Source organism: Heterodontus francisci, chromosome 25 (assembly GCF_036365525.1).
Source record: "Heterodontus francisci isolate sHetFra1 chromosome 25, sHetFra1.hap1, whole genome shotgun sequence".
Lineage (NCBI taxonomy): Eukaryota > Metazoa > Chordata > Chondrichthyes > Heterodontiformes > Heterodontidae > Heterodontus > Heterodontus francisci.
The window spans coordinates 62,155,938-62,171,258 of NC_090395.1; the positions used below are offsets into that span (position 1 = coordinate 62,155,938).

Here is a 15,321-nt window from a genome sequence, read left to right on the forward strand (position 1 = left end):
CCTGACCCCTATAAACCTTGACCCGTCATTTCTCTGTAAACATCTCCCCCAAGTGAAAAAGCCCCTGCTGGGTGTTTATCTGAAGACAGGTGACTTCCAGTAAATGTTTTCAAACATCAAAATACGAGACCTCAAAAAAAAACTTAAAATATAGAAAGAGTCATAACATTAGACCCAGACAACTACAGCAGGACAGTCTCAATCTTTCAGCAGAGTCAGATTTTACCATTTAACATGCAGTTACTCTGCCAAAATAATGTACTTTTTGGTAATGGTACCTGATATTGATCCTTAAAGTATCACCAATAATGTAAGTGCATTGTAAAAATCAGTTCCTGAGATTCTTTATAAATCCTGGGAAAATTTGGTTTAACTTGTCTAGAGCAGGTGAGTTGGATCATTAGAGCACAATGCATTCTTGTTCTCCAATTTTAACTCTCTTGGAACAAGCTTCTATTTGGGCTTCACAGCGCGTTCTTGGCACCAAAACCCATTGTTGGACACCAGTAATACTTTATTTGTATTGACTTTTGAGTCTGCAAATCTATAATGCTGCCACTTAATTCTGCAGGGTTACAACTTCTGAGTGAACTCCAAATATTTTGGTGAACAGAATGCCTTCTGGACTAGGTTAACCCTTTGTACTGTTGATTTTTAACTGAAGCTACAGGATGATTCATGTAAACTGGAGTGCAAAGTAGACTTTCCTTCAAATTGTGTCTCTGCCTCTTTCTCCGAAATTTGTAAGTCTGTCTTATCTGTGGTTGAGATTCCTGTTACTCACTGTGGGTTCCTGGCAAGAATTAGCTAGTCATCAGCTGACCAGTTATAAATTGTAATACTTCACACTGTGTTGGCAGGAGCACAGCTTTGTGTGTTGTAGGTCTTGGAGGCCAGCCTGGAGCAGGTGAGTGTTTTAAGATTTTATATTGCCAAAGCTGTTGCTAGGCTTACTTGAGTGAATCAGTTATAATATGTTAACAGTGGTGTGGTACTTTGTGCTTGCTATAAGTTGAAAGAGCATGTTTCATGTAAATGGAGGCAAAGCTTTTTTTTAAATTCATTCATGGGATGTGGGCGTCACTGGCTGGCCAGCATTTATTGCCCATCCTAATTGTCCGTGAGAAGGTGGTGAGCTGCCTTCCTGAACCGCTGCAGTCCATGTGAGGTAGGTACTCCCACAGTGCTGTTAAGAAGGGATTTCAGGATTTTGACTCAGCGACAGTGAAGGAACGGCGATTATAGTTCCAAGTCAGGATGGTGCGTGACTTGGAGGCGAACTTGCAGGTGGTGGTGTTCCCATGCATTTGCTGCCCTTGTCCTTCTAGTTGGTAGAAGTCGCAGGTTTGGGAGGTACTGTCTAAGGAGCCTTGGTGCGTTGCTACAATGCATTTTGTAGATGGTACACACTGCTGCCACTGTGTGTCAGTGGTGGAGGGAATGAATGTTTGTGGATGGGGTGCCAATCAAGCGGGCTGCTTTGTCCTGGATAGTGTCTAACTTCATACAGGCTTTTGGTTTTCAAGAGCAGGGATTCTTTAAAGAGAGATGATCTTCTGATCTCCAACAACTCCTTTAGTCCAAAAAAGAAGCTGGCTTTCAACAGTTCAAAATGAAACCAAAACCGTGAGCAACAATCCTGTGACAGCCATATTTTGTGGTCTGTCATTTCCTTGTAAGCGTCTGTCCCTTCAGGTTAGAACCCCATGTGGTTTACTTAAAATCACATGCTTTCCAGTAAAAACTTGTTTACTGGTCAACCTTTTGTTGTACTTCCTTTTTTAAAAAAAAAACACCCAAAGTTCAGCCTCATCAGTTTTAAAATATAGATTCCAAGTTTTAACCAAAAAAGGACTCTTAACACAGTTAACTAAATAGATGAGAAAATTTGGAGAGCACTTGACGCCGTGCACACGGAGTGCGAGTTGGTACACTGGGAAGGAATGATTATAATGTGGCACACTCATGGGTGCATATATTGTCATACTTCCAGACTTCATGTCTTTGCTGATGGAGAAGCCATTTGCCATTGAGGTGATCCTAATAATATTTAAAATATTTTTAAGCCAGTATAGTAATTCCTCAGTTTAAAAGCTCCATTCATTCTACAGTGAATGCATAACACAGGTATTTGAATTTTAGTGTGTGTTCCTCCAAGCTCCCATCCCCACCCCTATCTCCTTGTGTATTAACGTTGGGAGGGACAGGAAGACTGGTGCCTTCTTGCTTAAGCATGTTTCCTGATGAGCCAGAATGGCATTGATGCTATCAATGATGGCCACAATGAGCTTCCTCACTGAGATTTCTGTTGATTGTCAAAGAAAACTTGGAAGAATGAGATGGTACAACAGAGAAAACGTGTACGCACATCAGTTCCGAACAAGGTGATTATAATACAGTCACCAGTGGCATTGGGGAGCAGTTCAGAAGCTACATGAGTCACACATCCCTAATTGAGCTTCTTAAACCTTTTATTGCTTTTTCCACTTGCTAACAGGATTCTTTTGAGAAACTTCTAAAGTGTGTTTTTAAAAGTTAAAACTACATAGTGTTGAATGTTGGCAGATTTAATGTCCGGGGTTGTTTGCAACTTTTTAAATAGAATTCTAGATTTTACCTGAGTCTTTTGCTGTGAGACCTTGGAACTCATGAGCTGGGACCATTTGTGTCACGTGCAATTTCTTGACTTCTGTGTGCTTACTTCTGAATTTCTGTTTCCATAGTTGCGCTATGATTCGCTTTGACTCATCCCAACATTGCTTGTCTGCATTTTACTCAGTTATGGGTCATTGACTTGCCCAACTCTTGTTTCTATTTAAAGCACACTGGGGGTTAGTGGAAGGCTATTGTATGAGAAGACTTGATTTAAAAAGTGTTCCATATGTTTCCAGTCAGGCAGAGTGTCTTTTTTTTAAATAAAAGACTTCTGTCTGACTGCCTTTAACTTGTATTTTTAATGTTAGTGACGCTTCAGAATTTGAACTGTTTTGTAAAGTTGTGTATTCAACAGTTGCAGAGGTCGCACCGGACTAACTAAATGGTGCATTTTCCCCCTTTCCTTCCCCTGTTGCATTTGAAAAGGTTTTGTGTTGGCACATGACTTTTGGTTTTCATTGTGTTGCTCCACATCACTGTTTTTTTGGTGATGGCCAGTTAGCAGAATTAAATGTGCATTTTAGAGTTCAGAGGATTTTTTTTTTTAATTAAGGAGAGTTTTACAAAAAAAATCTTTGCAATTGCTCTGTCTTGCTTACAAGTTGTGCAGTTACAGCAATGTGAAATCTTTCAACTGTGCTGAGTCCTTTATTAATGTCAAAGTTGAACTGTAGACCACTTTGGGAGCGGTGTCACCTCCAGGTGACTGTATTTAACCTAACTTCATTCCTTTTGAAAGATTTTGATGAGATGTAATTGTGAACTTTATGAATTTATACAATTTAACGGCCAGGAATACGAAAACTGAATCACCCTGTATGAAGCAGACCAGCTCTGTAACCCAATTCTCCATTGCCACTTGTACTGTTTAAAGTATTGAAATGAGTCTCACTTGGTCACCGGAAACTCTGGGAGTTGGGGGGGGGGGGGGGGAGCGGGAGAGGAGGAATGTGAAATTGTCCATTTTGACAGGAAGAATTTTTAAAAAAAAAGCATATTTTAATGGTGAGAGATTGCAGACTGAGATGCAGAGGTATCTGGGTGTCCTAGTGCATGAATCGCAAAAGGTTAGTATGCAGGTGCAGCAAGCAATTAGGAAAGCTAATAGAATGTTATTTGTTGCGAGATGAATTGGATACAAAAGTAGGGAGGATATGCTTCAGTTATACAGGGCATTGGTGAGACCACATCTGGAGTACTGTGTACAGTTTTGGTCTCCTTCTTTAAGGAAGGATTTAAATGTGTTGGAAGCAGTTCAGAGAAGGTTTACTGGACTAATAGCTGGAATGGGCAGGTTGCCTTATGAGGAAAGGTTGGACAGGCTAGACTTGTATTCGCTGGCGTTTATAAGAGTAAGAGGCGACTTGATTGAAACATAGGATCCTGAGGGGCCTTGACTGGGTGGATGTGGAAAGGATGTTTCCCCTTGTGGGAAAATCTAGAACTAGGAGTCACTATTTAAAAATAAGGGGTCGCCCATTTAAGACTGATGAGAATTTTTTTTTCTCTGAGGATCGTGAGTCTTTGGAACACTCTCCCTCAAAAGGCAGTAGAAGCAGAGCCTTTACATATTTTTAAGGCAGAGGTAGATAGATTCTTGATGAGCAAGGGGGTGAAAGATTATCGGGGTAGGTGGGAATGTGGATTTGAGGTTACGATCAGATCAGCCATTATCTTATTGAATGGCAGAGCAGGCTCGAGGGGCCGAGTGGCCTACTCCTCCTAACTCAAATGTTTGTATTCTTTCCTCACAGACGCAGAGAACCTTTTAAGGCAGTGTTTTTTGAACTTTTCTGATGAGGAACCCCTGAAACTGTTGACACCTCTCCGGTTCAGCCTGTTGAAAGGTAGTGTTGGTTATCTAATGAGAAACAGTGTTATCAAAAACTTAACTAGACCAGCTTAATATATATTGTGGCTACAAGAGCAAATCGGAGGCTGGGAATTCTGCAGCAAGTAACTCGCCTCCTGACACCCCCAAATCTGTTCACCATCCACAGGGCACAAGTCAGGAGTGTGATGGAGTACTCTCCACTTGCCCGAATGGGTGCAGCTCCAACAACACTCGGGAAGCTCGACGCCTTCCAAGACAAAACAACCCGCTCGATCAGCACCCTATGCACCAATCAAATATTTTCTGGAAGAGACGTAAACTTCAGTGCAGCTCCTCCGGCTTTTGGTTTCTCTTGTTAAATTTCACCAGTGTTATCTGTTTTCCCCCCCACCCATCCCATCCTGCAGTGGAAGCAATTCACTCCCTTCGCCACCGACACACCATAGCAGCAGTGTGTACCATTTACAAGATGCACTGCAGCAACTCGCCAAGACTCCTTCAACAGCACCTTCCAAACCCACTACCTCTACCACCTAGAAGGACAGGGGCAGCAGACGCTTTAGATCACCACCACTGTTGCAAGTTCCATCAAAGTCACTCGGAATCTTGACTTGGGACTATATCGCAGTTCCTTCACCTTCATTGGATCGAAATCCTGGAACTCCTTCCCTAACAGCACTGTGGATGTACTTCGACCACATGGATTACAGTGGTTCAAGAAGGCGGCTCACCAGCACCACCTCCAGGGCAATTAGGATGGGCAATAAATGTTGTTCTTGCCACATCCCAAGAACAAACTAATAGAAATAATATACTCATCACTTTTTATGTAGAGAGCTTTGACTCCTTACCATCCACAAACCTCTGTTTATAACCTATGTCTGGCAGTAAGAGTAGCAGCTTTAATTTTCAGTGGGTTAATCCCATTCTATCAATGCCAAACTCTGATAAGTTCATGCCTTCATGATAAACTGACTCTTAAGAAATTCCTGTGGTGATGCTTTAAAACCAGTTCAATTTATTGCAGTTGGAACATGGTGAAATTTAAATCAGTGAGTTCCAGTTTCTACTTTGAAGTAAGACTTAATTCTTGGGACCCCATTGGATTTTCATAGATTTAGTGTTTGAGGCTAAAGTGGTGACAAGTGGCTACAATCAAATCTTTTCTGAAAGAGATGTAAACTTCAGTGCAGCTCCTTTTGGCTTTTGGTTTCTCCTGTTAAATTTCGCCAATGTTATCTATTTCCCCTGTTTTTTTCCTTCCTTTCCCCCCCCCCCACCACCCATCCTGCAGTGGAAGCAATTCTCATGAGGTAAATACTTCATAGATTGGAATTTTGACTCTTGCTGCACTGTTTTTTTTCAAGGGATCAAGGAATGCAGTGCAGCTGCTCCAGCTGCCTCTAACCCACATTAACAGTTCCTGCTTCCTTGCATGCATGTGGTCCAAGCCTGGGGGCTGTCTGTTTTGGTGCAGAATGAAGATAAATTGGGTGTTTCTGGTGATTGTCATGAAATGGTTAAAGGTGCAATGTTGATCACACATGCAAACTTGCCGCCTGAGGTTTTGTTTTAGGTGAGCGTTTTTGCCATTTTTTTGTAATCTCTTATTTAAGTATCAAATATTTTTAAAAACCTGATTCCCCCAAAAACAGCTGAACATTTTTTTACATTGTAATCTGAAATACACCATGTTCAAGCTGCTGAGGCAATATATCATTAAAGTGAGGAGAAGAAAAAAATGCACTGTATAGCATCTTTCACACCCTCAAGGTATTGGGAAGTGCAGCGGCCAATTTGTGCACAACATCCTTTTTTTAAAAAAAACTGCAGTGTGATGAATGACCAGTTATTGACTGAGCGATTAAATGATCGACAAGGCATTGAGGTATGTCCCCTGATTGTCTTCAAATAGTGGGGTTTTTTGCATCTTTAGTTCTTCCTTTCACAATAGTAATAATATGGTTTTAATTTCTTTTTTTAAAAGTGCTGTTAAACTATCAATGAAAGTTCTTGTAGGGTATGCTTATACTTTATCAGCCTTTGACTGACAGGAGCTCCAGAATTTCGTTGATGACTGGTCATACCTGACTTGTGGCTTCCAAGAATTATGCACTGAAGACCAAGAGAAAGCTCTGCACTTGTGTCCTTCTGACTATGTAGGGTTCAGCACCTTACCAGCAAATTGAATATGATTTTTGAATGGAAGTACTCATTTTCTAAAAACTTTTATTTAAATTACACACTTTTTTTTCCCAAAATATACTTTATTCATAAAAATCTGTAAAAATTACATTCCCAAACAGTTTAAAACAGCAGCAAGTCAAAAAATACAAACAGTGCAAAGGTGATCAGTTACCTTCTATACAATCATGAGTTGCCCCTCAACCCTTCCATTTCATTGTCATGCCATATACATTTTTACATTTACAGCACACAAAATTTCTCCGATACAGTTCGAGGGGTTTCCCATGGATCCAGCCCCCCAATTCAGCTTGGTGGGGGGACCTTACACTGTGGTCTTTCCCCATTGAGCCTTTGCTGCAGCTGCCCCAAGTTTTAGTGCGTCCCTCAGCACGAAGTCCTGGACCTTGGAATGTGCCAGTCTGCAACATTCGGTCGTGGACAACTCTCTTCGCTGGAAGACCAGCAAGTTTTGGGCAGACCGAAGGGCGTCTTTCACCGAATTGATCGTCCTCCAGCAGCAGTTGATGTTTGTCTCGGTGTGCGTCCCTGGGAACAGCCCGTAGAGCACAGACTCCTGTGTTACAGAGCTGCTTGGGATGAACCCGACAAAAACCACTGCATCTCTTTCCACACCTGCTTTGCAAAGACACATTCTAGGAGGAGGTGGGCAACCGTCTCTTCCCCACCACAGCCACCGCGGGGGCATTGTGTAGAGGGGGGCGAGACTTCGGGTGTGCATGAAGGATCTGACTGGGAGGGCCCTTCTCACCACCAGCCAAGCTACGTCTTGGTGCTTGTTTGAAAGTTCTGGTGATGAGGCATTCCGCCAAATGACTTTGACGGTCTGCTCGGGGAACCATCCGACAGGATCCACCGTCTCCTTTTCCCGTAGGGCCTTGACATTCCGTGCAGACCACTGCCTGATGGACCGGTGGTCAAAGGTGTTTTCCCGCAGAAACTGCTCCACGAAGGATAGGTGGTACGGCACGGCCCAACTGCATGGAGCGTTCTGCGGCAATGTGACCAGGCCCATCCTTCGCAACACCGGGGACAGATAGAACCTCGGCACGTAGTGACACTTGGAGTTTGCGTACTGGAGGCCTACACAGCTTGATGCAGCCGCACACTAAGGTGGTCATCAGGATGAGGGCCACGTTGGGTACATTTTTCCCGCCCTTATCCAGCGAATTGAACATCGTGTCCCTCCGAACCCGGTCCATTTTAGATACCCAGATGAAACGGAAAATGGCTCGGGTGACCGCCACAACGCAGGAGTGGGGTATGGGCCAGACCTGCGCCACGTGCAGCAACAACGTGAGCGCCTCGTACCTGATGACCAGGTTCTTACCCACAATGGAGAGATATTGCTGCCCCCACATGCTCAACTTTTGTTGTACCTTGGCTACTCGCTCCTTCCACGTTTTGGTACACACACATCCCCATAGTACCTTTTTAAAAAAAAAACATTAGATTGCCGTTCTATTCCATGTCGATTTGAGCTGGTGTGTCATACCACTGCACATCAGGGTGAGATTGAATCCAACCCTGGAGTTGAACACTTTTGCATTGCTGCAACGTGGAAACTGGTTCACAAATATGGCTTCAACCTCACATCAGAAGATCCAGTTTTGGACTACACATGTTGGAACAGGTGTTTTACACTTTAGTCATAATTAGCATTCTTTACCTAACTTCGGAGGCTGGAGGCAGGTGAACGTTTAGGTGACTATAACATTCGGCTTAGTTTGCATTTTAAGTGTCGAGCAGAATGCCGCCTAATTGAGTTTGGAAGCTATCTCCATAACTTATTGCTATGCCAATGTTCCAATAATGCTGTATTGTAGTGTTGAAACTTGAGTTTCTGCATATCATGTTTCATAAATATGCCAGTAATTTTCTTAATATTGTTAGGACCAGGTGAGAAAGTGGTCTAGGGTTCCTTTCAGCCTTCACCTGGTCTTACTGTAACAGGGTTGCATTTTAAACATACTGTGTTTTTAGCTCCCCTTTAGTGAATCCTTGTTCACTGCTTTCCAACTATAAGGCAGAGAAACCAGCACAAACATGCTTTAAGTTTCAAGAAGAAAAGTTGAAATTTCTTAAACTTAAACTCTAATTTGGTTAACGCCTACAGACACACACCATGCCCCACACTAGCATGCGTACACAATTCACACATGCAAATAGAGACAGAAAAGAGCAGAAGGAAAATAAAGTGGAAAGGTTTGAGGCAGTATCTGAAGAGTTGTTATGGTTCTTGGAGCTCACTGTAGAGTCCTTGATTGTAGGTAGATCTTGCTTTTCGTTGGGGACCAGTATTCTTGAACCTTGTTTGCTGTAGAAGACTTTTCTCTCTTGAGGTTAATGTGTCTTCAGTGGATTTAGAGGCTTGTGAGAAAGAGATGGGAGCAGACAGGAGAGGTCTTCTCAGTCCAGGAGCAAACAACTTTCTGCCCAAACTGTTGGTACAAATTCGAAAATTGCAGGTTGCCCACCAGGTTAGTCATGTGACTAGCTGGTTTGACCATGTTAGTTTACATATTCGACCATCTTGGCAGTCAACCTGGAATGCAAGCTCCCCCACCTTCAACGTCTAGTGATCAAAAGTTCATTGTGGATTGAATGTGTCAGGGAATGGCTGCTTTGTCCTTCCAAACACCCTGTTAATATGCAAATATCTTATCCAGCCATGGCTGATCTTTCTCAACTCCAGTAACAGTTTAAAATCAATGTTCATGGCAAAATTAATGTGCCTCATTTGTGGCAGATGGGGGCCTAGCATGACAATATTGTGAGGGATCAAGTTATTAAGATAAATGTAGTAACAAACAAATATGCACAATGGTAATATATGACAAGGTACTTGTACATTCAAAACGGGTTCTTTTGTTGGGGGATGGAGGTGGGTGCTGGCATGTAGGTCTTATCTTTTGATTAACTCATGGAGGCATCAGGCACAAGTGTAAACCACTGATAGAAAATCAAAATAATTTTTTTCTGAAATGGAATCCTGAAGCAAGTTCTGAAGGCACCTGTGGTCGTGAACTCTTGGGACTCTCCATTTAAGGTCTTTGAAATGTCAATGCTGTTTCTTTTAAAAACATGCCATAAATTGGTGTCTCAACATGAAAATCATTTGGCTTTCTCTGATTCACAATTCACATCAACACTAGATTCCAACACACAGAAAAGGCTTATATAAACACTTACCGTATGCAGAACTTTTATTGGTCTTTGGCGTTTTTTTGGGGGGGTAGGGGGTGGAAGGGGAGATGTATAACTGAGACAGCTTTACTATGCTGAGAGTGCCCTCTTTCTATCTGTGACATATGCACGTAAGCACCTGAAGAGCAAAGAAAGTGGCTTTTTGTATCTTAAAATTCTAACCTGATACCATGATATCTCTTTACAGGTCATATCTACTCTGTATAGGTGTACTGTACTGAAAGCAGCATGTTGAGTCAGTGTCACCAGATGCTCATGCTCAGGGTGCATGCATTAGAGCAGGTCCAATACCTCATTTCCTATTAACGGGTGAAAAATTCAATCCTCAATCTCTAGTGCGTTTCCATTGCTGTAAACGTCTGAACATTGGTCTGCACTCTTCTGTTAAACAGCTCCTCAGTTAAAAGATATGTCTTGAGACTTTGCTTTGTTAAATGTCGAGTTTTTCTGGCCTGGTACTGGTTCCACCCTATATTTCCTATGTTACAAGAGTGACTATGCTTCTAGAGTACTTGATTGGTTGTAAAGCACTTTGGGATGTCATAAGGTTGTGAAAAGTGCTAAATAAATACAAGTCTTTCTGTTCATGTTAATTCTATAAATCAGCAATATTTCATTGAGGTTGTGTATGTGTGAAGATGGTCATTAACCAGTTATTTCATGGGTCAGAATTTGAAATATGTTGGTTTGCTTTGTGTGATGCACTCAGTACGTACAACCTACATTATTTTACAAACTTTTTATTTTAACTAATTTGGACAATGATAAATGGGTGGCAGGACAGATGATGTGTCACAGTTGTAGCATGTGGGAGCTGCTGATTGCCAATGTGATCTACACAAACATGCCTGCAATAAGTGTTTGCAACTTGAAGAGCTTTGGCTCAGAGTCATTGAACTGGAGTCCGAGCTGCAGACACTGCGACAGATCAGGGAGGGGGAAAGTTACCTGGACATTTCGTACTAGGAGGCGGTCACACCCCTTAGGATAGGGTCTTCTGATTTGGTCAGTGGTCAGGGACAGGAGAGTGTGGCTACAGCTGAGGCAATTAAGGGGACCCAGAGGGCAGGAGTGCAGGAGCATCAGCCTTTGCGATTGTCCAACAAGTTTGAGGTTCTTTCAGCTTGTTTGGATGAGAGTGGGGGCTGCAGGGTAGATGAGCAACCTGACCATGGCACCATGGTACAGGAAGCCATTCAAGTGGAGGGAGCGAAAAAGAATGTAGTAGTAGTAGTGGACAGTATAGTTAGGGGGATTGGCACTTTTCTCTGCAGCCAAGAGCGAGAGTCCAGACAGCTGTGTTGCCTGCCTGGTGCCAGGGTTTGGAGCATCTGTTCAGAGCTGGAGAGGAATTTACAGTGGGAGGGGGAGGATCCCGTCGTCGTGGTCCATGTAGGTACCAACGACATAGGCAAGACAAGGAAAGAGATTCTGCATAGTCAGTATGAGTCAGGTGTTCCAGTGAGCTGCATAACTAGGGATGTAGAGGGTTTTAAACTCAATAGTGTGGGCAAGGGATCAACTTTGGGAAGTTATGGTAAATCAAGAAGTAGAGACAAGGCAAGAGAGAAAGGTATTAATATGGGAAATGATAAACACACTATGACAGGAAGAGACAGAGTGTACAAATCTAAGTAAATCAATAGAGGTTACAAAAATAATAAAAGGACAAAACTAAAGGCTCTGTATCCGAATGCATGTGGCATTCAAAACACAACAGATGAACTGAGAGCACACTTAGAAATAAATAAGTACAATCTGAAAGCCATTACAGAGACGCGGCTGCAGGACAACATAGATTGGGACCTGAATATTGAAGGGTATATGGCATTTAGGAAGGACAGGAAGCTAGGAAAAGGTGGAGGGGTAGCTCTGTTAATTAATGATGGTATTAGTGCAATAGAGAGGGATGACCCAAGTTCAGGAGACCAGGATGTAGAAGCAGTTTGGGTAGAGATGAGAAATCATAAAGGCAAGAGGTCACTTGTGGAAGTGGTGTACAGGCTACCTAACATTAACTACACTGTAGGACAGGGTATAAAGGAAGAAATAATGGCAGCTTGTCAGAAAGGTGCAGTGATTAATTATGGGGGATTTTAACCTACTTATAGATTAGAAAAATCAGATGGGCAGAGCTAGCCTAGATGACGAGCACATAGAATGTTTTTGGGATAATTTCTTGGAACAATGCATTCTGGAGCCAACCAGAGAGCAGGCTATACTAGACCTGGTATTGTGCAATGAGATAGGATTAATTAATGACCTCATAGTTAAGGCGCCCCTAGGTAGCAGCAATCATAATCTGATTGAATTTTACATTCAGTTTGAGGGAGAGAAGAGTGGGTCCAAGACTAACATTTTAAACTTTAAATAAGGACAATTATGAGGGCATGAAAGCAGAGCTAGCTAAAGTGAACTGGCAAATCCGGTTAAGGGATCAGTCAATAGAGATGCAGTGGCAGACGTTTAAAGGGATATTTCAGAACGCACAGAATAGATAAATTTCAACGAGAAAGAAAAATTCCTAGGGTGGGACCTGCCATCCATGGTTAACTAAAACAGTTAAAGATAGTATCAAACTTAAAGAAAAAACTTATAATTGTGCAAAGATGGGAGGCAGGTCAGAAGATTGGACAGAATATAAAAAACAGCAAAGAATGACTAAAAGATTGGTAAGGAAGGTAAAATTAATGAGAGGAAGCTAGCTTCCAAGAAAAGGGGGGGGGGGTGGTGCAGGGGGTGGGTGAGGGATGGGGAGAGACAGAAAGCAGGAAGCTATAGACCAGTTAGCTTAATATCAATCATTGGGAAAATGCTGGAGTCCATTATTAAGGAAGAAATAGGACATTTAGAAAAACATAATGCAATCAAACAGATTCAACATGGTTTCATGAAAGGGAAATTATGTTTGACAAATTTGTTAAAGTTCTTTGAGGATATAACAAGAAGAGTGGATAAAGGAGAACCAGTAGATGTTATGTATTTGGATTTTCAGAAGGTGTTCAATAAGGTCCCACATAAAAGGTTATTGCACAAAATAGGAGCTCAAGGTATTGGGCGTAATGTGTTGGCATGGATTGAGGATTGGCTCACACAGAAGCCAGTCAGGTTCGATGGGTCTTTTTTCAGGTTGGAAAGCTGTAGCTAGTGGGGTGCTACAAGGATCGGTCCTACGGCCTCAGCTATTTACTATCTATATTAATGACTTAGAAGAAGGGACAGACTGTAGTGTATCCAGATTTGTTGACTATACAAAAATAGGTGGGAAGGCATGTGATGACGCAGAGAATCTGCAAAGGGATATAGGTAGGTTAAGTGAGTGGGCAAAAATATGGCAGATGGTGTTCAATGTAGGAAAGTGAGGTCATCCACTTTGGTAGGAAGAATAAAAAGGCAGATTATTATTTAGATGGAGAAAGACTACAAAATACTGCAGTACAGAGGGATGTGGATGTTCTTGTGCATGAAACACAAGGTTGGCATGCAGGTGCAGCAAGTATTTAGGAAGGCGAATGGAATTTTGGCCTTTATTGCTAGGGGATTGGAGTTTTAAAATAGGGAAGTCCTGTTACAACTGTACAGGGTTTTGGTGAGGCCACATCTGGAGCACTGCGTACAGTTTTGGTCCCCGTATTTAAAGAACTATATACTAGCATTGGAGGCGGTTCAGAAAAGGTTCACTAGGCTGATTCCTGGAATGAAGGGGTTGTCTTATCAAGAGCGGCTAAACAAGTTAGGCCTTTGTTCATTGGAGTTTCGAAGAATGAGAGGTGATCTTATAGAAACGTATTTTCAGGGGACTAGACAGGGTAGATGTTGAGAAGATGTTCCCACTAGTGGGGGAATCTCAAACTAGGGGACATAGTTACAGAATATGGGGGCAAACATTTAAAACTGAGATGCAATGGAATTTCTTCTGAGGGTGGTGAATCTCTGGAATTCTCTGCCTCAGAGTTGTGGAGGCTAGGTCACTAAATGTATTTAAGGAGGAGGTAGATAGATTTTTGAAATCTCGGAGTCGAGGGTTAGGCGCATCAGGCCTGAAAGAGGAGTTGAGGACTGGGACAGATCAGCCATGATCTTATTGAGTGGCGGGATAGGCTTGAGGGGCTGAATGACTTACTCCTGCTCCTATTTCTTATGTTCTAGCTAGAAATATAAAGACAGAGTTTCTATAACTATTTTTAAAAATATCTAACAAAGGGAGAGTTGGTCCTATAAAAAGTGAGTCTGGGGAATTAATAATCGATAATAAGGAGATGGCAGATGAATTGAACAGATATTTTGCGTCTGTCTTCACTATTGAGGATACGAGTAACAGCCCAATATTAGCTGTAAGTCAGGAAATGGAAGGGAGGAAGGAACTCGAGAAAATTACAATCACCAGGGAAGTGGTACTGAACAAATTGTTGGAGCAGCAGGCTGATATGTCCCCAAGTCCTGATGGACTTCATCCTAGGGTGTTAAAAGAAGTGGCTAGTGAGATAGTTGATGCGTTAGTTCTAATTTTCCAAAATTCACTAGATTTGGGAAGGTTCCGTTAGATTGGAAAATAGCAAATTAACTCCTTTATTCAAAAGGCTGCATTTGCTGACAACACAGCCACTAGGTGACGAGTACTTGCACATGCGCAAACGTAACCTCATACACTGAAACGTCACTTCTGCAATGTTTTTGACAGCTGCCAGTAGTAAAGATGGTGCTGCTCAATTTATCTCTCAAACAAAAACAAAGAAACCCAAATGGCCACAGTGGCTACGATTGCTGCCTCCATCCCACCCCCAACAATACCCCGCTCCCTGCTGCCATCGCTCCTCTTCACCTCGCCACTTCTAGTCCCTCTGCCACTCACTCCGTGCTTCATCCCCCCCCCCCCCCAAACCTGTGGGCCACTCGTCTGTGGCCTCACTGCTTCATCCCCTCTGTTCTGCCTGTGCTCCCCACTCCCTCCCTTCCCCTGTCAAGCTTCTCTCTCTCCCTCTCCCTCTACCTCTCCCCTGCTTCCTCCATGTGGGGAATAAAGGCGGTGATCGTGAGAGGGAGCGGGGAGCAGAGGGGAGGAAGCGGCAAGTTCGCGAGTGAGTGGTCCAAAGTTAGGTGTGGGTTAAAGCGGAGAGTGAACAGCCCAAGCGGGAGAAGTGGTGAGATAGGGAGCGAGTGGCCCATACGTTGGGGAGGGTGGGTTGGAGTGGGGAGCGAGCAGCCAACGGAGGGGAAGTGGTGAGGCAGTGAGTAGACATTGCAGTACGTGAATGATGTTTCTGCGCACATGCGCGAATTAGTCCTGACGAGCTGGGTGCTGATGTAGACTGTGCATGCGCAGCACCATACTAACAGCAAGAGTCCGTTCTGCACATATGCGAAGCTGGGAGCGCTCTGATGATGTCCCTGCTGGGCTACATTGTCAGGAGTCACTTTGT

At 42.9% G+C, this 15,321-nt stretch overlaps 1 protein-coding gene across 4 annotated transcripts in view; it reads left to right on the plus strand.

The window, feature by feature from the left end:
* LOC137383922 (plasma membrane calcium-transporting ATPase 1-like) overlaps nt 1-15,321 on the plus strand; it is a 274,484-nt gene that overhangs the window by 52,390 nt on the left and 206,773 nt on the right. Inside the window, exon 2 of one of the 4 annotated variants that reach the window (XM_068057310.1) lies at nt 4,410-4,502. The exons of the other annotated variants lie outside the window; for them this stretch is intronic. The gene's annotated coding sequence lies outside the window, so the exon portion shown is untranslated. The remainder of the gene's footprint in view (nt 1-4,409; nt 4,503-15,321) is intronic. 4 annotated transcript variants of the gene reach the window in all.